Source organism: Triticum dicoccoides, chromosome 7A, assembly GCF_002162155.2.
Source record: "Triticum dicoccoides isolate Atlit2015 ecotype Zavitan chromosome 7A, WEW_v2.0, whole genome shotgun sequence".
Lineage (NCBI taxonomy): Eukaryota > Viridiplantae > Streptophyta > Magnoliopsida > Poales > Poaceae > Triticum > Triticum dicoccoides.
The window spans coordinates 288,331,506-288,355,443 of NC_041392.1; positions in this window are offsets into that span (position 1 = coordinate 288,331,506).

The window sequence follows — 23,938 nt, forward strand, 5'->3', positions numbered from 1 at the left end:
CTTCTGAGACTTTGTTGCAGGTTTCTTCAAAGGGGCAGACTTGGCCAGAGAGGAATGCTTGAAACCATCTCATAGTGCAGAGAGTCTGGCACTGCGTCTGACCTCAGACTCAACTATCATAGGCTTAGGTTTATGAGCTCAAACTGGGCACACAATCGGAGCAGCAGAGAAGTTGAAAGCAGACATCTGGACATTAGACAAGGCTGGATCATCCATGGCACAATCCTCATCAGCAGTGTCAAAACAGAGAGCACGAGCAACAGGAGGTGTTGGGGATATTACTACTGGAGGTAAACCGGCCTTATGTAGCCGGGTTGACTCTTTGAAGATTAGAAGCCCATGAAGATGCAAGGATGATGGCGCTTTACGGAAGGCCCAAGGCCCAAAGGCGGGTTATAGCCTGTAAATGTAAACCGACCTAGTCTTGTAACTTGTATTGTAAGATAGGAAGAGTAGAGACCGAACTGGACACGTTTATGATCCGGCTTCGGGACTCTGTAGCCCGGCGGGCATCAACCTATGAATATGAAGGGACGACTCGGCCGTGGTTGAGGGACAGACAACAACTCAAGAGCCAGACAAAGCGGATGCGCTCCCTGGCCTTCGAAGCCCTAGCAATACCAATCACAACTAGACGTAGGCTTTTACCTTCCTCGAAGGGGCCAAACTAGTATAAAACTCCCCGTGTCCCCTTGTCCGATTTAACCCCTTTAAGCTAACCCATAGCGATGGCTCCACGACTAAGTCCTTTCACAAGGACATCTGCCATGACAAACCCACGACAGTTGGCGCCCACCGTGGGGCTATCACACGATGGTTTTGAGTTCTTGAAGGGCAGCTTCGATGGAATTAAGGGATACGCTGTGGGCTGGATGACGAAGAGTCGTCGCGGCAAGCTCTACATCGACAACGCAGGATGGGGTCCCGAGGCCGATTCAATCGAATACGGGTACTGGGTCCCCTTTGGTGGGATTCACGTCTTCATCGACAAGATCGGCGAACCGGGCCCTAAGCTAGACATCTGCACCGACATCATCGAAACGGCTCGGCGTGCAAGTTCTTCACCGGTTCAGCCCGAGGCAAGGCATGTTTTCGTGGGTGTCATCCATGGATCGAGGTACAAGGACGGGCCGGTGTCTGATGGAGAGACCGTGGACTGTTCTGATGATGAGTCTTCTGGAGAGACCGAATCACTTTACCAGTTGCAGGACGGCCGGATTGATGGAGGATCCGAGGGCAACAGCATTCTGGATTCCCCTGATCTGCCAAACCGGGCCGCCATCTTCATGGCCGGCACACAATCAGCGCCTCATTCATCTACCGCTGTAGCAATGCTCTCCGGTTCAACAACGGCCACACCAGCAGGGGCAGGAAGCTCAGCGCCGCCTCCAGCCCAAGTCCTGTCTGATTTGTTCGACGCTTTGGCAACGTTGATGGCCGCAGAGGTGGATGCAGCAGCCAGGGATCAGCACAATGCGGAGATTGCAAAAGTGAAAGATCAGATAGCCCAGGATAAAGCGGACCTCGCGATAGAGAATGCTAGGATGGCTACAGAGCGTGCTGAATTGGAAGCACAGGCCTACCAGATTAGGAAGGATCAGAATGCTTCAGAGGAAGTCATGAGAAAAAGGTACCGATCGCGTCTCCCGTTGGTTTATGAGCCGCAGAATCTCTTCAACACACCAGGAGCAGGAACTGGTAACCAACCCATACTAAACAGGGCGGAGGCGCCGGGAACAGGGGCGCCGGTTCAACCGTGCACGATGGACCCGCCTCGCCAGAACAACGTTGTGCCGCAGTATGTACCAACACCTCCTGGGCATTATTCCAACCTGTTGGACAACATTGTGGCTACCGCTTCACGCCTAGCGGCCCTCCTAACCGACATCGAGTCACCAGTTGCAGTGGAAGCACATCGGGCCAGGGATCTCCTTCAAACAACACTAAATCAACAGCAGGCGTATTCACGCAGTCGTGAGAGGATTCGTTCCACTCCCCATCCAAGCCGGAGCTATAGTAGACACGTGGAGGACGAACCGGTTGTATCCAGTAGTGCACGTCGCCGAAATTCACCACGAGGAAACAACCCGGCAGGGGGAGGCGCTAATGCACAGGATGTTGTGGACCATGGCCGCGCACGTCGGGAGGCCGAGTTGGCAGCTCGACATGGAGCACGACAACATACTCCGGTTCACCCTACGGCCTCAGTGGAGCCAGGTGTGGTCTTTAGTTCCTTAGGGGTGCCGTGTCTTACCCCCGATTTGCGTAATGTGAGACTGCCCAAGGATTTCAAGGGACCTCGTAAGGTACCAAATTACACTGCCGATTTGCAACCAGAGGCGTGGGTGGAGAGCTATGAGATGGCAATGGAGATGTTAGATGTGGATGAGGCAGTGTGTGCTAAATATTTCACCATGATGTTGGAAGGAACATCTCGCACTTGGTTGAAGAGCTTACCAACCAATTCTATCGGATCATGGGCTGAGTTAAAGCACTAGTTTATCCAGAAGTTCAAAGATACTTGTAAGCAGCCGATGTCAATCGTGGATCCGGCCGCTTGTGTCCAAGAGGAAGGGGAGTCCATGACCCATTGGGTCAAACAGGTCTCAGCAATTTTGCATTCATCAGATCGTATCAATGCAGACACTGCAGTGTTAACATTGGAGGGCAATTGCCGTTTCTTACCACTCAAACAAAAGTTGGGAAGACTCAAACGTCACTGCAATGATATGTCAATGCTCATGGCCGCTTTGGTTAAATACGCCGATTTAGATAATACCAAGGACCCGGACTCAGAAGAGGATAAACCGGGGAAAGGTAAGAAGAACGGCAATGCCAAGGGTCAGCAGCATAATCCGGCAGGCCATGGAAACGGCGGTAAGCTCAAGGCCGACAGCAGCTTGGACTTTGTTGCTAACACCAATGCACTTGAGAATGGCTAGCGCCGTAAGGGCAAGCAGCCCCAGAGGGGCGGAGGTTCAGGCTCCAATTTGGACCGCCTGTTAAATCAGCCCTGTCCAAAGCATGGATCAAAGGAGAAGCCAGCATCACATCTTTGGAAGGACTGTTATATCATGCGGGATTTCAAGAATTCCAATATGTTCCAGTATGATAACAACCCGCCCGGCGGTTCAGGGGGAGGTTTCCATGGGCCGGGCTATGGAGGTGGTGGTTCCGGTTTAGGGTTTCAAGGCAACCAAACCGGACACCTCAGTCAAGGGCACCAAGGCAACCGGGGAGGTTACAACCATCAGGGGAATCAGCAGCAGGAGCAGCAGTCGGGTTATCAGAGCAATCCCAAACAGCTAAACAACGGGCAATATCATGTCTTCACTACTAGTTTGTGTAAACGTGATCAGAAGCTTCACAAAAGGGCAGTAAACTCTATTGAACCGGCAGTACCTCAGTATTTACGCTGGTCTGAGCAACCTATTCTGTGGAGTAGAGAGGATCACCCACCCCGGGTTGATAATCCAGGTCACTTGGCCCTGGTGGTAGCCCCTAAAGTTGGGGCATACAAGTTTACCAAAGTACTCATGGATGGGGGAAGTAGTATCAACATTTTATATTATGATACATTCCACCGTATGGGGTTGACAGATAAGAATCTTAAACCGTCGAATACGGTCTTTCATGGTGTGGTGCCTGGTAAGTCTGCATATCCTGTCGGCAAGATAGTTTTGGAGGTAGCTTTTGGAGATGACTATGATTCAAGGTCAGAAACATTGACATTTGAGGTGGTAAAGATCAAAAGTCCGTACCACGCCTTGTTTGGGCGGCTGGCCTATGCTAAATTCATGGCGAGGTCGTGTTATGTTTATCTACAGCTTAAAATGCCAGGTCATAAGGGGACTATCACAGTACATGGAAGTAGAAAGATTGCTTTGGAGTGTGAGGAAGGTGATGCGGCTTATGCTGAGTCGGTTTGTGCCACAGAAGAGTTGAAATTCTATAAGGAGCAAGTTGATCCGGCAGACATGACCTCTTTGAAAAAGCCAACTACAGAACATGATCCGGCGTTGAAGTTCAAATCGGCTACAGATACTAAGATGGTTGACTTTGTTCCTGGCGATTCATCCAAACAGTTCAGCATCAGCGCTAACCTGGATCCCAAATAGGAAAGCGCGCTAATCGAGTTCATCCATGAGAATCGGGACATCTTTGCATGGAAACCTTCTGACATGCCAGGTGTACAGAGGGAACTCCCTGAGCACACACTCAATATTAATACTAAGTTTAAACCGGTCCAGCAGTTCCTCCGCCGCTTCAATGAAGAGAGACGGAAGGCTATTGGTGAAGAGGTAGCCCGTCTGTTAGCCGCATGATTTATTGTCGAGGTTTTTCATCCAGAGTGGTTAGCTAATCCGGTGATGGTTCTTAAGAAAAATGGCACTTGGTGCATGTGTGTGGATTACACAGATTTAAACAAGGCTTGCCCTGCAGACCCCTTTGCTCTCCCTCGCATTGATCAGATAATTGATGCTACGGTAGGTTGTGACCGTTTGTGTTTTCTGGATGCTTACTCTGGTTATCATCAGATCAAAATGGTGGTTAAGGACCAGGATAAAACAACTTTCATAACTCCCTTTGGAGCCTTCTGCTATGTCTCCATGCCTTTTGGACTCAAGAGTGCCTAGGCAACTTACCAGCAATGTGTTCAGAATTGCCTTCATAAAAAAATTGGGCGCAATGTTCGTGCATATGTGGATGATATTGTGGTAAAATCCAGAAAGGAGGAGACATTGATAGATGATTTAAGAGAAACCTTTGACAATCTCCGGATTTATAAGATGATGCTCAATCCGGAGAAGTTTGTCTTTGGTGTCCCGGAAGGCAAGCTCTTAGGTTTTCTGGTGTCAAACAGAGGCATTGAGGCTAATCCAGAAAAAATTGCAGCAATTACGTCCTTGGCTAAACCGGCGTGTATCAACGATGTTCAACGTCTGGCCGGCCGGATTACAGCCTTGAGCCGGTTTATTAGTCGCCTTGGAGAGAAGGCCATCCCCTTATATCAGATGCTCAAGAAAACAGATAACTTTGTCTGGAGTGAGGCAGCTGATAAAGCGTTTGAGGATCTGAAGAGGCAGCTAGATGAACCGCCCGTGCTCGCAGCACCAATCGATAAAGAGCCGTTATTATTATATGTGGCTGCTAATGCCCGGGCTGTTAGCGTAGCCATTTTAGTAGAGCGCAAGGAGCTTGGCAAGGAATATCCGGTTCAACGACCGGTTTATTATATCAGCGAGGTGCTCATTGAGTCAAAGCAGAGGTATCCGCATTGGCAAAAGCTGGTGTATGGAGTATTTATGGCAAGCCAGAAGCTTAAACATTATTTTCAGGGCCATCCCAGCATAGTGGTCAGCTTAGCTCCTCTGGGCGATATCATTCAAAACAGAGAAGCAACTGGCCGGATTGCCAAGTGGGCTATTGAGCTTGGACCTCATGGGCGCAAATATATACCCCGCACAGCGATCAAATCCCAGGCACTCATGGACTTCATCAATGATTGGACGGAGTTACAGGCACCTGAAGAGAAACCAGATAATACATATTGGACTATTCATTTTGATGGATCCAGACAGTTGGAGGGCTCGGGGGCTGGAGTCATACTAACTTCCCCACGAGGTGACAAGTTTTGTTATGTCCTCCGCTTAATGTTCCCTTGTACTAACAATGCATCTAAATATGAGGCTTTGCTCCACGGTCTTCGGATGGCTAAGGAGATGAATTTGAGCCGGGTTAAGTGCTTCGGCGATTCAGATCTAGTGGCTCAGCAGGTGTCTGGCAGTTGGGACTCTAAGGACCAACTCATGGCTGCATATCGGCAAGAGGTGGACACAGTGGCTGGTCATTTTAAGGGTTATCAGGTGGACCATATAGACCGGCGGAAGAATGAAGCGGCGGACGCTTTAAGTCGTCTTGGTTCCAGCATAAACCGGTCCCGCCTAATGTCTTTCTTTATGTGTTGCATAATCCGTCAGTCAAGATGCCAACCGAAGAAGATTTGGCTATTCCTGATCTGGAGGCTCAGTTGGTGGCAGCTCTGCATGCCATACCGGATTGGACGATCCCATATCTGGATTACATGAACCGGGGCGAGTTACCAGACGATGAAACGTTGGCTCGATAGATAATCTGGCGTTCAAAGTCCATGACCATACTCAACGGGGAGTTACATTGTTACAGTGTTTCAGGAGCAATTCAGCGTTGTGTTTCTCCTCAAGAAGGTTGTGAGATTTTGCGAGAAATCCATGAAGGGGATTGCGGTCACCATGCTGGTTCAAAGTCTTTGGTTGCCAAGGCTTTTTGCCACGGTTTTTACTGGTTGACGGCGCATGCTGATGCGGAGGATTTAGTCAAGAGATGTGATGGATGTCAAAAATTTGCCCGCCGTGCGCACGTTCCGGCTCAAGAGTTGCGGATGATTCCAATTATGTGGCCGTTTGCAACTTGGGGGCTTGATATGGTTGGACCCTTCAAGCGCTCTAAGGACAAAAGACCCACCTGTTAGTAACAGTTGATAATTCACTAAATGGGTGGAGGCAGAGCCAGTCAGCAAGTGCGATGCAGCCACGGCGGTTCAATTCATCAAGAAGGTGATATTCCGGTTTGGCTTTCCACACAGCATTATAACAGATAATGGCACTAACTTGTCAAAAAGGGAGATGGAAGAATTTTTTCAACGTGAGCACATCCGGCTCGATCTAGCGTCGGTGGCTCACCACCAATCTAATGGTCAAGCAGAGAGGGCAAATCAAGAAATTCTACAGGGTATCAAACCCAGGCTTAGGGTTCCCTTAAAGCGGACGCTGGGTTGTTGGGTTGAGGAGCTACCTTCTGTGTTATGGACCATCAACACCACACCCAATAGGTCTACGGGTTATACACCTTTCTTCATGGTCTATGGAGCGGAGGCCGTTCTTCCTAGTGACATCCGTCACGATTCGCCCCGTGTGACAGCTTATGTTGAAGCTGATAATGAGAAGGCACGTCAGGATTCTCTGGACCTGTTGGATGAAGAGCGTGATCTTGTAGCAGCACGATCAGCGATTTATCAACAAGATCTCTGACGTTATCACAGCCGCCGGGTTAAAACCAGAACCTTTCAAGAAGGCGATTTGGTGCTCCGGCTCATCCAAGATCAGAATGATATGCACAAGTTATCCCCACCTTGGGAAGGACCCTTTGTGGTCAGCAAAAATCTGCACAACGGGTCTTACTACCTCATTGATGTTCGAGAGCATAAAGACTCACGTCAATCGGAGGAGGAAACCAAGCGGCCATGGAACATAGCTCTTCTTCGGCCTTACTATACTTGAGCCACAGGCTCTTCTTATGTACATATTTATGATAATGTATATATTATATAATAAACCGGAGCCTCCATTAAAGCGGGGTCTCTGTTCTTTTTACATCATGTGTGTGCTCACAAGAGTTTCTACTGACAAAGCGGAGTTTTTGTTAAACCGGTATCTATAGCCGCACGGATATAAAGAATATCACTAGGGGGTTTGGTCATATCTGAACCATAGCTACACCTCTTGGTCGGTTTGAAACGACAAAGGGATATCACTAGGGGGCTTGGTTGTTATCACACCACAGCTACACCTCTTGATAGGCGTTTAGCCAGAAAGGAAATTATGTGGGGCCAAAGAGAGTGTTGCACAAAGCACAAACTCAAACATGAGCACCCACGGAGCACAGCTCACAAAGTTACTTGGGGGCTCTTTGTGCAAGCAACAAAGAGTTTGAAAGGACCCTCGTAATTTGCTATCAAGCCACGGCTTGGAAGCCTGGTATATTCACCTAAAAACCCGAGTTAACCTGCCTTCATCAAGTAAGCCACTCCTATCCAGGTAATCCTGGTATGACCCATCGAATGTTTGACATGTCAATCTTTTATAGACCCTGAACTTATTAAAGTTAAAACGATGATTGGTTAATTGGAGGCCCATCTTAAAAGGCTTTGTTAAATGGTTTAACTCAGAGGCCTGGCAGCCCATGAAAAGCCTCGATTTGGAGCCTGGCAGCTCGTAAAAAGCATTGCATATTTTCCTGTTTGAGTTTTGTTTGTTGAAATTCATAAGTATTTTTTGATAAACCGGTGTCCTTGACCCGGCTTGCTTCTCAACTACAAGTTGTTGACACATGATCAGTTATAAACCGGTGTTTATTGACCCGGTCTGGTTTGACTAAATCACCAGTGTTATAAAGAAAACCTGGTAGTTATCCCAGTCTAGTTTAATATATAAACCAGCAGTATAGAGATGAGGTTATCAACGCTCCGGATTGGTATTAACACCTTTGCCGTATACACCGTTCGTCAACCAATGAGGTATGTTATCTATACTGCTTTTTGTACAAACACTTTGATTATTTATCTATGTCCTGTACACTTCCTGGATATATTGACCAGTCTAGCGGTAAACTGATAGACACTTTTAAGTTGTTAAACCCAGGAACACAATTCATCATGGGTTATGCATAAATATATCCCAAAGGGTGGCACAAGTTGTCATGAGGCATTACAAAACATGCTCGATGGCATGGCAAATAAAGGAGTTTTTAGCTATCCTATTACAAGAAGCCTTCAAAACGGCTCCAATGGCATAATTGTTTTTGACAAGACCGGCACACGGTGGACAGTAAACCGGCAACCGGTTTAGGATGCTTCGTCTGGACGGTTTGATGGTTGAGGGTCAGTTGGTGTGGGCACTTCTTCATCCCTCCCCGGACGTTGGAAATCAACCGTTGACCAATCGATTCCAGCTAAAGCTTGAAACACTGCTTCTTCATGTATAAGATTGGAGGGGTTAATATCAGGAGCATAAGTGTGCTTAAGAATCAAAGGCACAAGTTCTTCAACTTCATGGATGTCGGCCGGCTGCCTCTTCCCCTCCGCATTGTAAACGGTTGAAAATGGGACAAATATGTATCATCGGCCAACTTGCTGGCTGCTGGCCGCATCTGTTTGGTCAGCCGCCGGAGATCATCATTATCAAAGTTGGAACCATCTTCTTTAATACCTGGGTATCCTTTGATGATGTCTTCCGCTTCAAGATCTGGAATCCAGGCTTTTGCTCGAATAAGTGTAGTTAAAGCTCCGGCTCTGGCAGCTGCTTTCTTCAACTCGGCGATGCGGGCTGGTAACATGGCCAACTTCTCAAGAGTTTCTTTAATCAAAGTGGGAGCCGGTTTGTTATAAGCTACCGTGCAAATAGCCCGCTGAGACCTAGAGTACAGCTGTTCAATCAATGTGTATGCCGCTTTGAGTTTCATCCACATATCTGTGCCAAGATGAGCGATTCGGGTACCTGTCAAAGATTTTATCAACATTTTGGTCAGTTATAAGGTTCATCAACTTATGCAACACACGTAAAGCGGGTACTTACCAAAGATAGCAGAGGTCGTAGTATTGATTTGGTGTTTCAAACCGGCTAGTTCATCTACCACTGGCTTCAGGGCTGCCTTGGCGTCTACAACTCTTTTGGTTAAACCGGATTTCTCGGTTTCCCAGTCAGTACGATCTTTGTTGAAAGATTCTTTCAACTTTTCCATCACGGCCAGGGCCTGGGTCAGCTCTTCTTTGGTTTTTTTAGCCTCGGCTTGTTGTGACTTCACATTCTCTTGCAAGTCAGAATTTCGGGCATCTTTGCTTCTCAGTTCAGCCTGCCACGTTGAAGGTATGTTAAACAAACAGTATATATATGTGCTAAGTACAAAGTGTATAACAAAGTTATGCACTTCATAGTTGGGGGCTAATGCCTATTTGCTCTTAAGTACTACACTTTATACAAGTCTCCAGAACAATGCAAGCATTATCCTTGACACTTGGGGGCTAATGTGCGTCTGTTCTAAAATGGATATGTAGATTAAAAACCGGATTAACTTGCCAAGTTAAACTGGCCTTTGGGGGCTATGCTGCAAAAAGTTATCTAATTATTTCAAGATGAGTCTTATCTATTGTTAGAGACCTGCCATTGCAAGGAATAATGATGAAATGCTTAAAGTGTTACAAAGACCCGGTTTATGATTAACAATCAGAAAACGGCCCTTGGGGGCTACTTGGGATAGTATTTCAGCTATACATCAATAAACAAAGGGAGAAGAATTTACCTCATATCGCTCTTTCATCAAGTTCACCAAACCGGCTTCATAATCCCAGTTTGAGTGCACGGTTCAAGAAGCCAGAATGGAGCTCATCAGCGTTAAGATGAGCATAGTTGGATAAATCGCTGCTCCATTTACCTTCTCCCTGGCAGCTTGCTCTTCTTTGGCACTGTGTTGAGCCAAAATGACAGGATGGCCAGGAGAGCTGTGGCCCATTCCAGTAATAATAACGTCATCACCTTGGCCTTCAGGGTTTTTGGTTGATGATATTGGAATTTCAGCATCTTTTACTGGACTGGCCCGGTTTGGTTCTGTCGGTTCAGCATCATGCGCGGCAGGATCAGCGTCTGCTGGTTCATCAGTATTTTGTCCTTCAAGGGGCGGGTTATCAGAAGCAGCTTCAGGATGAGGGCTTTCTGGTTCACGAGTTTGTTCCGGTTCACCTCTTGGTTCTTCTTCTTCGGCGACCGGATCTTCGAGCGGATTGGTGGTCCGAGCTTTCTTACTGGGTCTGACTTTGGCCCTGCAAACAGAATAAAAGAGGATTAACATCCTATTCAAAGGATTTATGATGCATTGAAAGGAAAGGTTTTTACAACTCACCCGGCCACAGTTTTCAAAGGGGGGAGTTGAGTTGCTGTCGATTCACCAGAAGATGAAGGAGGTGTCACCTGATAATTTGAATCGGACGGATTAAGAGGCTGTCTGAAATAACCTTCCTTGGGGTAAGAATGGTCAGAAGTAGGAGAGACCTCAGACCGACGCTTCCGAACCGGAGTATCAGGTAAACCGGCTGAAGTGACCTTTTGGCCACTGTGCCAGGTTGTCCAGCGAGCTTCATGTTGCTGAGTCTTCAAAATAAATGTTGGATCCAAGTGAGCAAGAGGATGAGAAAAGCTTACTTTCCGGACTACTTGGCGAATTTTTTGTGTTGGCATAGAGTCTAAACCGGAGGAAAGGGTAATTACCTCTACATCATCAGCTTGACTAACTTCTGCGTCCTCCTGAGGAAGATCATTGTTAATGAGATGCATGAAAAGAGAGCCAAGTGAGTCAAGTTCTACCTCAACTTCTGGATCATCAGTATCATCATCAAGCTCCATATTAATCCGGTCAGCCATTTTCCGTTTTGATGTCTGTTTTACGGCTTTGGTCTTTGGGCAGAATGGCTTGACCGCTTTGTCTCCAGTTGGTTTTGTCGCTTTCTCTACGGTTTCCCGTTTCCAGAAGGGGTCATCTCCCTATATACAAAGAAGAAGGATTACAGGTTGCATAAGCTAAAAATATTAGAGATGAGGGGGGAATATAATGCTTACAACAGGCGGTTTGTTTTTGGCATAGAAGGGACTCAGACCAGTTTGACTATAGATCAGTTCCGATTCATTCAGAATCTTCTTTACACCTTCAGTGACTTCTTCCTCAGACAATTGGATGTTGCAATGGCGTTGAGGGTCGTCAACCTCATCGGTATATTCACACATTAAACCGGGACGCCGGCCTAGCGGCAGGATACTCCAGGATATCCAACAGCGCACAAAGTCCACGCCTGTTAAACCGTTCACCATAAAGGCCTGGAGTTTGGCGAGTTGAGGAGCGTATTTTTCCCTTTCTGAAGAGCTCAGGCGTTGTGGCATTCGGTGAGTGTTGGATAGTCTGTGATCACGAAAGCCAGGGAGGGGATTTTCATCTTCAGGCGAAGTGTCTCTGCAATAAAACCAAGTTTGGTTCCATTCCTTTGGATGGCTATGATGTTTGGCATGAGGAAATTCCACTTCTTTCCGCTTTTGAATTGAGACACCACCAAGTTCTATGTTCGGTCCATTTACAAACTCTGTGCGTCGGTTTAAGTGGAAGAAATCCCGGAACAGTTCTGCAGTTGGTTCTTCTTGTAAATATACTTCACAGAAGACCTGGAAGTTGCATAAATTGGAGACCGAGTTGGGACCGATATCTTGCGGATGAAGTTGGAAGCTGGCAAGCACATCTCGGTAAAAATTTGATCCTGGCGGTTTGAAGCCACGGCCTATGTGATCAACAAAGACCACCACCTCGCCCTGCCTTGGGGTCGGAGGATTTTCTGTTCCGGGAACTCGCCATTTGATTTCAGTTTTCTTAGGTAGGGAGCCGATGCTGACCATCTCATTCAACTGAGTCTCAGTAACCTGGGAACGAGCCCAGTTGCAGGCAGTGAATTGTTTGGCCATTGCGAAACAAACAAGCTGAAAATGAAAGGCCGGTTTATAAATCACGCATGATTATATGTACGATATAATGGAGTAAGAGACATACTGATAGAGGACATGGCATAAACTAGAGACCAATGCAATAATGCATAAAAGGTAATACCACGACAGGGGTACTCAGACACTGTTAAACCGGAATATAATTATGGAGACAAAAGGCTCTTCCGGTTTATCAGAGGGCTAATGGTATAGATTGATTATGCAAAGTTAAACCACTTATGATGGTGTGAGGAGAAACAGATTTCACAGAGATGTATAAATATTTCGGATCTAAGATAAGACAGAAAAGCAAAATATTTCAACCTAAAAAGGGTAAGACCTGAAACAGTTTATGAAGGACTGCAGCAGTTTTCTGCGTATAAGGATTTGTGAGGGTAACAAAAGATTCATCATGGCAAGGGATATGATAAGTACGAAGCATTCATCTACGGGCCAAGGAAGAACAGTGCTATAAGCTCTGACAAACCTCAAGAACAGCGAGGAAACCCTAATGGATCTAGGAAAGAAGGGGGAAAGGACTTACTGCAACCACGGAAGCCATGAAAAGGGCGATGTGGAACTCTGGTGCGAACAGGCTGATGCAGCGGCCGACAACGAAGCAGAGGCGAGGTTCGAAGATGACGGCGGTGCTCGAGTGCGGGGTCGTCGAGAGGAAGAAGAAGAGATGAATGGGTAGCGGAAAGAAAAGAAAGGGGTCCTCTGCCCCTATTTATAAGGCGAAGCGATAAAACGGTAAGTGCGGGAATCGAGGAGCCCAAAAAATGGGTAAGTTAATAAAGGTGTCGCCTCGGTGACTGAATACACATTAAATGAAGGTAATCTCCGACGTCGACGGATGGATGACGTCAGGGCGGTTTATCATAATTTGGAAGTATGGCATCACGGCGGTTTACAAGATCAAGGTGAAGATATGAGAGAAGATTTTTTCTAAGTGTAGAAGATTGACATGAACAAGTTCAAACCAATCTGGGGCCTAATGTTGGGGATATTACTACTAGAGGTAAACCGGCCTTATGTAGCCGGGTTGACTCTATGAAGATTAGAAGCCCATGAAGATGCAAGGATGATGGCGCTTTACGGAAGGCCCAAGGCCCAAAGGCGGGTTACAGCCTGTAAATGTAAACCGACCTAGTCATGGAACTTGTATTGTAAGATGGGAAGAGTAGATACCGAACCGGACACATTTATGATCCGGCTTCAGGACTCTGTAGCCCGGCGGGCGTCAACCTATGAATATAAAGGGACGACCCGGCCGCGGTTGAGGGACAGACAACAACTTGAGAGCCAGACAAAGCGGATTCGCTCCCTGGCCTCCGAAACCCTAGCAATACCAATCACAACTAGACGTAGGCTTTTACCTTCCTTGAAGGGGCCGAACTAGTATAAAACTCCCCGTGTCCCCTTGTCCGGTTTAACCCCTTTAAGCTAACCCGTAGCAATGGCTCCACGACTAAGTCCTTTCACAAGGACATCTGCCGTGATAAACCCATGACAGGAGGCTTCCTTGGAACAGTCACAGTCCGACGATCAGGGGAAGGATGAAAAACTAGCTTGGTACTCATAGCAGAGTAAGAAAAAGAAACTTCCCAAGAGCGTTTTGACAATAAAATTGGTTTAAAAGGACTGAAGAACTGCAACCCTCGAGGAATATGCATTGTATCAAAGACGGGCATCATCCGCTGAAAAGATCTAGTCCATTGCATCGTCGGAGGAAGCTCTGGTCTGAAAACTGTCAACACTTGACCAATAACAATAGGAGGCTGGATGAGAGGAGGCACATAAGCTGCAACAATCCCTTGCTGATCATTGACCGATCCCTCAGCAGAATCAACAGGACCTGAGTTCTCCAAAACCACTGACTCTTGAGAAGTAGGTTGTGCTTCATCCTCAAGAACTTCCTCAATAATGACATTGTCCTGCTGGTTATCATGTTGTTGATCAGCATTGTGAGCATGAGGGGCCTCGTTCCACCCCAATTCTGGAAACTCGGGCATGACAAAATTAACATCATCAAACGGCATATTTCCAGGCAGCGGATGAGAGTTTCCATTGAACGGCATCGGATCTTCATCAGCTGGCAGAATATCAGCAAATTCTGTAGAGAGAACATAGATCGGTGCAGTCCTAGAAATACGTGTAGCTCCAAAATCTGCATACTCACGATAAACTACATCTCTAGGCACTTGTTGAGGACTTGGGAAAGAAACATAAACCAAAGTCCTAACCAGCCGCGGATCATCTTGATGCCAGATATGATAGCGACCAAAAGTGCTAACTGCCTCAGAAATATGCTGTATAGTGCGGTAATCCAAAGGAACACCTAACAGCATAATCCAACCCCTACAAAAACCCTGAATGTCTCTGTGATTGATGCCTTGATCATGTGGAACAAGCCGAACAAAGTGGCCATTGCCAAGATCATAGGGAGGATGATTCATAATAGCATGTCTAGATGCAGGGGATCAAAACTCAAACAAACCCACTCCTTCAATCCATTGCTAATCACTAAGAATGTCACGATGCAGCTGAGTCATCACAAAATCACTAGCCAGTTGCCGGAAGTGAAGAATCTGACCAGGCGGCGGCGGAGGCTCGACAAAGCCAATGGCAAACTGCTCGTTCCGGCGCTCAGGTGCAATGGCCGTAGAATAGAAAGTCAGAGGCACACGGGTTGGTCCTCCATCGATGATCTCGAACCCCGGCGGAAGGAACTCGAGAGGATCCAGGGGAAAGTTTGCCATGTCTTGCTCTGGTGGAGGTGGAGCAGGCTGGTGGTGCACGGGAAGAGGTGAAGACATGATGGGACTCGTCTGCACTGGCGCGTGGGTCGTCTCTATACTCGAGGAGTCCCTAGACGAGGGAGTAGGAGGCTGACTCGTGGCGGGCGTGGGAATCAACAGTGGAGATTTTTCTGGATTTTGTTTCGGTTGTTTAACTCTCCAAACATAACCATTATCTCTTGCCCAATTAATACAATCCCGTTGAAGGTGACCAGTACGTGAGCAAGCCAGGCAGACAGGGCAAGAGACCGACAGGTGGCCCCGTTGGTAACATTTAGAGCAAGTTAGAACACGGTCCACCATGTCATTAGCCATATCATCAAACATATCAGCCGCTTCCTGGGTAGATGGGATATCCATTGGCTCGGTGGTGGGCTGTGGCCCGTCATGCAGAACTGGCCCAACATGGGAAGCAAGAGGAACAGGGGCCGACGTAACCAAACTAGTCGACGTAGATGGATCGCAAGGCAAGTGAGGATCACCAAGGTGAGAAACCTCTGCCGGAGAAGTAGGCCGCTGAATCCGCGGCGATCCAACAGAACCAAAAACAATCGGTGGAAGCCACGGTCCACTGGAGATTCGTCAGCGGCGAGGGTCGAATGACTAGACGCTCATTTGCAGGGAGCACATATCCAGCATCAGAAACTGTATCAATACAAACTTGCGTGGCCGGATATCTATAACCCTTGCATGCATGATAAGTGTGAAATCTTGCAAAGGAAAGTTTCTTTTGCACAGAACCAGAAGATCTAAAGGATGACTTAGACTGTGATTTATGCATAGCAATCATCCCAAGCGCCGCCCTTCGCTTAGATGGACCGACAAAGATCCATTCCGCATCACGTTCTAACTTCCAAAGGTTAAACTCACGTACCCAGTTTGGTCCTCCATGGCCCCAAAGATTAAAGTAACATTTGAATTGTGGGCAAGCAAAGGATCTAAGATCAACAATAACGAAACCAACTTGCTTGGAGGAAACGTTGAAAGAATAAACCTTGTCACGTATGCATGAGACACCCAACTCGATCGCAGATCCACCAATAGCGGCCTGCAGCGCCGCCGCCACAGAATGATCATTAAGCCTGAAGACATGCCGGCTAAAGGACACCACCAACGTGAAGTGACCTATGTCATCCATAGGGTGGACCGAAAAACCAGTAGATCTGAAGATTTTATCCGCAATTTCCAAACCCTTGGAGAAGTCCAAGCCAAGGGTTGATCCCGAAGAGAAAACCATGACCCCTAGGAGAGAGAGAGACGCCGGAGAGTTTGGTAGGAGAGGATTAGGGTTTTAGTGGTGGTGGGAGGAGATCGCCAGAGGTGGGTGTGGAGGTGAGAGGTGGGAGGTGGGAGGCGCCATGACGGTGATGATGTTGCTACTAGAATGGGCTTCGCCTAAGCACCACTACGATATAACCGAGGTGGATTATGGTGGAGGGGGGCACCGCACACGGCTAAAGATCAATGATCAACTTGTGTTTTTTTTATTTATTTGTTCAACTGAATATTGTGGTGAATTTGCTTTTTGCATGCCAATTCAAAATGGTAAATTTTTGTTTTAACCTGGCAATTTCTCCACACACGGTTTAACTAAATGAGTGTGTGTGATCCAGATCAGAAAGCATACGTCAATCGTAGCGGAACCGTCAGTGATACACAGCAGATCGCAAACGATTTGCTGCGCTACTACATGTGTGTAGGGACTCCGAAATCGTTTGTGATATCGCGTTATCGCACACGAGAACTAGGAGTAAACGTGCCCAATGTAAAATACAATCCCAGTCATGATTTTTTCAGGAAACGTGTGGGATCCCAAATGAAAAGCACAAGTCACTCTTGCGGTAACCGTCGGTGATACCAACAAATCACAAACGGTCTGCAGCACTTGTATGTGTGTGAAGGGGCTATTGAACCATTTGTGATAGAACATTATCGAAGACGGTAATTGTTGGCAAACGTGTGCGATGGAGTCTAGCATGGCAGACAGGTTACGCAGAAAACCCGTGTGCGATGGGGCACAAATCGCACACAGTTCATATGTTGGCCCGTGTGCCTTACATACTGCTTCCCAAACGTTTCATTACGACAGACCGTATGGTTTCACTACGTCATTAGAAACGCTTAATCACTGATACCACACATGCAAAAGAATTTAGTGTGTGCTGCATCGCACACGGTTACATTTTGGAAGGCCTTTGGATCACTGCTCCATATCCCCGACGGTTTCTGGGTCGTGTGGGAAGGGCACCCTATCGCACACACTCACTTGGTGACGGTCCCAAATGCCATCATGGAAAGGGGTTAAAAACCGTTTGTGTAGCACCGACGCGTACCAGTGAACAAGCTATTCACAAATTAAAGTATAGACCATAAACTTTCTTGCAAACTAACAAACCATGTTCTTAGTCATCAAACAATTGCAATTCATCTTATTTTCACGAGGGGTCTATGTAAGAGTTTTGATTTAACAAATTTCACATACTCAACTATCATTTAATCTTTCCCAATTGCTAACACTCACGTGATATTTACGGGTTCAAAGTTTCAATCGGACACAGAGAAAGATAGGGGCTTATAGTTTCGCCTCCAAACCTTTTACCTCAAGGGTAATGTCAACAATAATACTTTATGAAAACCTACATCTGAGTGGATATAAGTATCCGGATCGCTCCAACACATAGTGGTTGCCAAAGGAAAAAGTGTAAAAAGGAAAGGTGATGATCACCATGACTCTTCTATAAGGGTAGAAGATAATATCAAAAGATAGGCCCTTCGCAGAGGGAAGCAGAGGTTGTCATGTGCTTTTATGGTTGGATGCACAAAATCTTAATGCAAAAGAACGTCACTTTATATTGCCGCTTGTGATAAAGACCTTTATTATGCAGCCCGTTGCTTTTATTTCTTCCATATCACAAGTTCGTATAAAGCTTATTTTATTCACACTAATAGATCATACATATTTAGAGAGCAATTTTTATTGCTTGCACCAATGACAACTTACTTGAAGGATCTTACTCAATCCATAGGTAGGTATGGTGGACTCTCATGGCAAAACTGGTTTAAGGGATGTTAGGAAGCACAAGTAGTATCTCTACTTGGTGCAAATAATTTGGCTAGCATGAGAGGGAAAGGCAGCTCAACATATTGGAGGATCCATGACAATATAACTTCTATTCGGATATGAGAAAACATAACCCATTATGTTGTCTTCCTTGTACAACATCAACTTTTTAGCATGTTATATTTTAAATGAGTGCCCACAATTACAAAAGATGTCCAAGATAGTATATTTATATGTGAAATCTCTCTTCATTCAATATTCTTTCATGAATTGTTCAAGTGACCAATACTATGTTTGCTAATTTTCAATAATTTACCACCTATAGTTATTATGTGTGAAGTCATTACTCCCCATGGTATAAGCATATGAAACATATATAAATTCAGATTTATGATATTTGATTCATTCAACCATTTACTCATAGGATATAAGTGAAGCACATGAGTAAATGACAAACTACTCCAGAAAGATAAGAGTGAAGAACAATGAGTAGTCAAGTAATTAACTAGCCATGGGAGGACTCTCTCTCATTAAAGATTTCAGATCCAAAGATTTTATTCAAACGGCAAGTAAAATGAAAATACGCTCCAAGAAAAACACATATCATGTGACGAATAAAAATATAGCTCCGAGTAAGGTATACCGATGGTTTTGAAGACGAAAGAGGGGACGCCTTCCGGGGCATCCCCAAGATTAGGCGCTTGAGTCCTCCTTGAATATTACCTTGGGATGCCTTGGGCATCCCCAAGCTTAGGCACTTGAGTCTTCCTTGAATATTACCTTGGGGTGCCTTGGGAATCCCCAATCTTAGGGTCTTTCCACTCCTTATTCTCCTTGTATCGATATGTCACCCAAAACTTGAAAACTTCAATCACACAAAACTTAATGGGACTTCGTGAGATGGGTTCGTATGATAAAGAGTAAATCATTCACTTTGGTACTGTCAAAGACAAGATTCATAATTGTTCTCACACAATGCCTACTGTACCATATCATTTCCACAATTTATATTGAGCAATATAAGCAATAGAAACTAGAAAACAAGCAAATTATGCATTGAAAACAGAATCTGCCAAAAACAAAATAGTCTTTAATGATCTGAACAACAACCATACTTCTGCTGCTCCAAAAACCCTGAAAAATTAGGACAGCCTAAGAAATTTGTTTATTAATCTTCTAAAAAAGAATCAGTATTTTATCACGCTTCCATTAAAAATGAGAATTGTTTTCCTGAGCGCAAAAGTTTTTGTTTTTCAGCAAGATCAAATCAACTATCACCGGTAAGCTATCCCAAAGGTATTACTTGGCACTTTATTGCAAAAAAGATATAAAACATTATTACTACAGTATCTTAATCATGTGAACACACAAAAACAGTAAGGATAAATATTGGGTTGTCTCCCAACAAGCGATTTTCTTTAATGCCTTTTTAGCTAGGCATGACATTCTAATGATACTCTTCCAAGCCCAATTCCGATGATAATTTTATTCATACTCTAAATAATATAAGTGGAGTTCATAGAGAATTCTACAAATAATATGGATTTACCAACATCCAAGCTCAAAATATATAAGTGAAGCACACGAAGCATTAAATAAAGCCTTGCTCAAAAGATTTAAGTGAAGCACAAAGAGGATTCTATAAAGCCATACTCAAAAGATTTAAGTGAAGCGCAAAGAGCATTCTTCAAATAAATAAGGGCTATATCATACTTTTTTTGAAGGTTAACATGGAGCATAAAGGAAAAGAAAAGAAACACAAAAGACGCATATCATGTGAACAAAACAAAAACCGAGGTATACCGATAATTGTTGAAGAAGAAAGATGGGATGCCAACCGGGGCGTCCCCAAGCTTAGATGCTTGAGTATCCTTGAAATATTTACTTGGGGTGCCTTGGGCATCCCCAAGCTTGAACTATTGCCTCTCCTTATTCTTCTCATATCGATAACTCCTCGTTCTTCGAACAGTTCATCCACACAAAACTTAACAAAAACCTTGTGAGATCCGTTAGTATAATAAAGCAAATCACTACCTTTAGGTACTGTTGTAAACTCATTCCAATTTCATATTATCATTATATCTACCGTATTCCAACTTCACCATGGCTCATACCCCCCGATACTGCCCATAGATTCATCAAAATAAGTGAACAACACATAGAAAACGGTATATGTCAAGAAAAGGACAGTATGTAGCAATCTGGAACTTTCGTATACTTCTGTAACTTCAAAAATTCTAAAAACTTAGGACAGTCTAAAAAATTTGCAGAGCAGTAACGTGTACAAATTTCAAGATATTATCATGCTCCAGTAAAAAAGGAAAATTATAAGACTACAGCAAAAGTTTCTGTTTTTCTGTTGCACACACCAAACAAGCAATTTAAGCATCCTAAAGCCAAACCATGACACATTATTTTTGTAATACAATGAATATATACAAGGGGATACTTATTTTTGAGAAACTTACATGAAAAATTCTACATTGTTTCCAAGAGCATGGACACAAGTGTTCAAGGTCGACCCTCACTTCTCCAATGCATAACCTTCCAATCACTTCTCTTTTTGAAAAAGTTTTTAGGCATAAGAGGCAAGTAATTTTTTTTTTGTATTTTGCAATTTGTCATTTTTTTGTTTGTTTCACCCACAAATAATTAAAACAAAAGGGAAAACAAAATCTACTTAGTGAATAAAGCAAACAAGCATACACGAAAATATCAACCCCACACTATTGCTCCCCAGCAACGGCGCAAGAAAAGAGCTTGATAATCCCCAAGTGCAAGGAATCATCGTAGCAATTTCCAAAGGTGGAAATGATAAGTATGGAGTGTCAAACCCACAAGGAGCTAAAGGTAAGGTCAATATTCTCTCAAGTCCCGTCTGCCACTAATACGACTCTACGTATACCAAACGTTTGCTTCCAACTAGAAACGAGTAATAAAACTACGTTGTGGGTATGAAGAGGATAACTTTGCATGATATCGGAGAACTAAAATATAAAAGTAGGTGATGTTAATATAAAGTTAGAATATATTACTATATGTTATAAATAGTGAGTGTGGAATAATGATGGATCGGTGTGCGGAATTATCCTAGGCAATTGTTAACAAGATCGGTGGTTGTCATTGCAATTTTATATGAGGGAGAGGCATAAGCTAACATACTTTCTATCCTTGGATCATATGCACTTATGATTGGAACTCTAGCAAGCATCTGCAACTAATAAAGATCATTAAGGTAAATCCCAACCATAGCATTAAAGCATCAAGTCCCCTTTATCCCATACGCAACAACCCCCTTGCTCGGGTTTAAGCTTCTGTCACTCTAGCAACCCACTATAAGTGAATCATGAACGTATTGCAACACCCTATAGCAGGAATTCCCCACGTGTGCGCGACATGGAAGGCACCATAGGATATCACCAAAGTAAAAAAATACAACTCAAACCAATCTATATCATCAATCAACCCAAATAAAAAAGAAATCTGCACAAAACATCATAGGATGGCAACACATCATTGGATCATAATATGTGGCATAAAGCACCATGTTCAAGTAGGGGATTATAGCAGGGTGCAGGAGAGTGGACCACGTAAAAGAGATGAGGATGGTGATGTTGATAAAGACGATCACCGCGGTGATGATTCCCTCGATGGCACTCCAGTGCCACCAAGAGAGAGGGGGAGTGGTGTTACCCTTTGTGCTCTTCCTCCTCCATGGCCTCCCCCATAGATGGGTCAAGGTCCTTCCTCTGGTCCTTGTCCTCCGTGACGATGGTGGCCCCTCCAGCTTCCTCCTCCATGGCCTCCGGTGATGTTGGCCCTCTCTGGCAGGATGCCAGAGAGGGCTTAGATTGGTTTTTCGTGGCTACAGAGGCTTGCGATGGCGGAACTTCCGATATATCTTCTGTTCTGTGGTTTTTAGGATTTATAGGAAGGGTTGGAATTGGTTTTAGGTCAGAGGGCCCCACGAGGAAACGACAAGGACGGGTGGTGCGCCCTAAGGGGGTGGGGTACCCCCACCCCTTGTGGTTAGCCCGGGACTCTTCTCTGGTATCTTTTTGCTCCAGTATTTTTTATATTTTCCAAAAATGTTCTCCGTAAATAGTCATACATTCTTATGGAAAAGAACTTGCATGACATCTTTTGTCCTACCCTCCCGTGGCAGCGGGGTCCTATTGGAAACTAAGGGATATCAAGGCCTCCTTTTAATAGAGTACCGGACCAAAGCATTAACACTTAGTGAATACATGAACGCCTCAAACTATGGTCATCACCGGGAGTGGTCCTGACTATTGTCACTCCGGGGTTGCCGGATCATAACACGTAGTAGGTAACTATAACTTGCAATATTGGATCATGAACACAAATATATCCATGAAAACATAATAGGTTTAGATCTGAAATCATGGCACTCAGGCCCTAGTGACGAGCATTAGGCATAGCAAAGTCATAGCAACATCATTCTTAGAACATAGTGGATACTACGGATCAAACCCTAACAAAACTAACTCGATTACATGGTGAATCTCATCCAAACCATCACGGTCCAGCAAGACTATGATGGAATTACTCACGCACGGCGGTGAGCATCATGAAATTGGTGATGGAAGATGGTTGATGATGATGATGGCGACAGATTCCCCTCTCCGGAGCCCAAAACGGACTCCAGATCTACCCTCCCGAGGAAGAACAGGGCTTGGCAGTGGCTCCGTATCGTAAAATGCAATGAATTGTTCTCTTTGATTTTTTTTCCTCCCCAAAAGAGAATATATGGAGTTGGAGTTGAGGTCGATGGAGGTCCAGGGGGGCCACAAGGTCGGAGGGCGCGCCCCACCCTTGTGGCTAGCACTACTAGGAAAAGGCCTACTAATGGCGCACCTAATTTGGCCATTAATGGCGCATTAGTGGTGCGCCATTAGTAGCACGCCATTAGTATATTTTACTAATGGCGCACCACTGGTGCGCCATTAGTATCTGGTATACTAATGGCGCACCTCAGATGCACCATTAGTATATACAACAGTACGCCATTAGTATGCCTCCCAGGGGGCCATGTATACCCAGGTGCTTTGGCATACTAATGGCGCACGACAGCAAGATGCGCCATTAGTAACTTCGGCATACTAATGGCGCACTGTTTAGTGATGCGCCATTAGTACCCTTTGGCATACTAATGGCGCACTATGATGTGATGCGCCATTATTATGAATATTAGGTTTATTTTATTTTTTAATTTTTTGTTTTTTGCACAGGTTACAAAATGTATAATTGGACAAAATATAGACAGCACACATCAACAACAGATTCATCGAATACAATAGAAGATTAGTCTCTGAATACAATTCATCATTTTAGTCTCCGAATACAAGTCATCATATTAGTCTCCGAATTGAAAAGACCGAACAAAGATAGAACATTATATTACAAGTCTCGAGACCGCGAGTTTGTCTTCACATTACAAGTCGATATCGATCATCTAAACTACCATCACATAGAAGAGAGTTGCGGTCATCACGATGAGCATCATCACGATGAAACTCGTCTTCATCCGGTTCCTCCAACGCTCCCTCCCCTCTCCCGCTAGATAGCGGGCGTATCTAGATTCGGCCTCGGCCCTAGTGGCGTACCCTTTGTAACTGTTACCGCTGAATCGGTGAACCTGTCTCTGACACTCCTCCCAGTCGCTGTAGACTCCGGGAACCTTACCCTTGTACACGACATACCACGGCATCGCTATGCAGTAG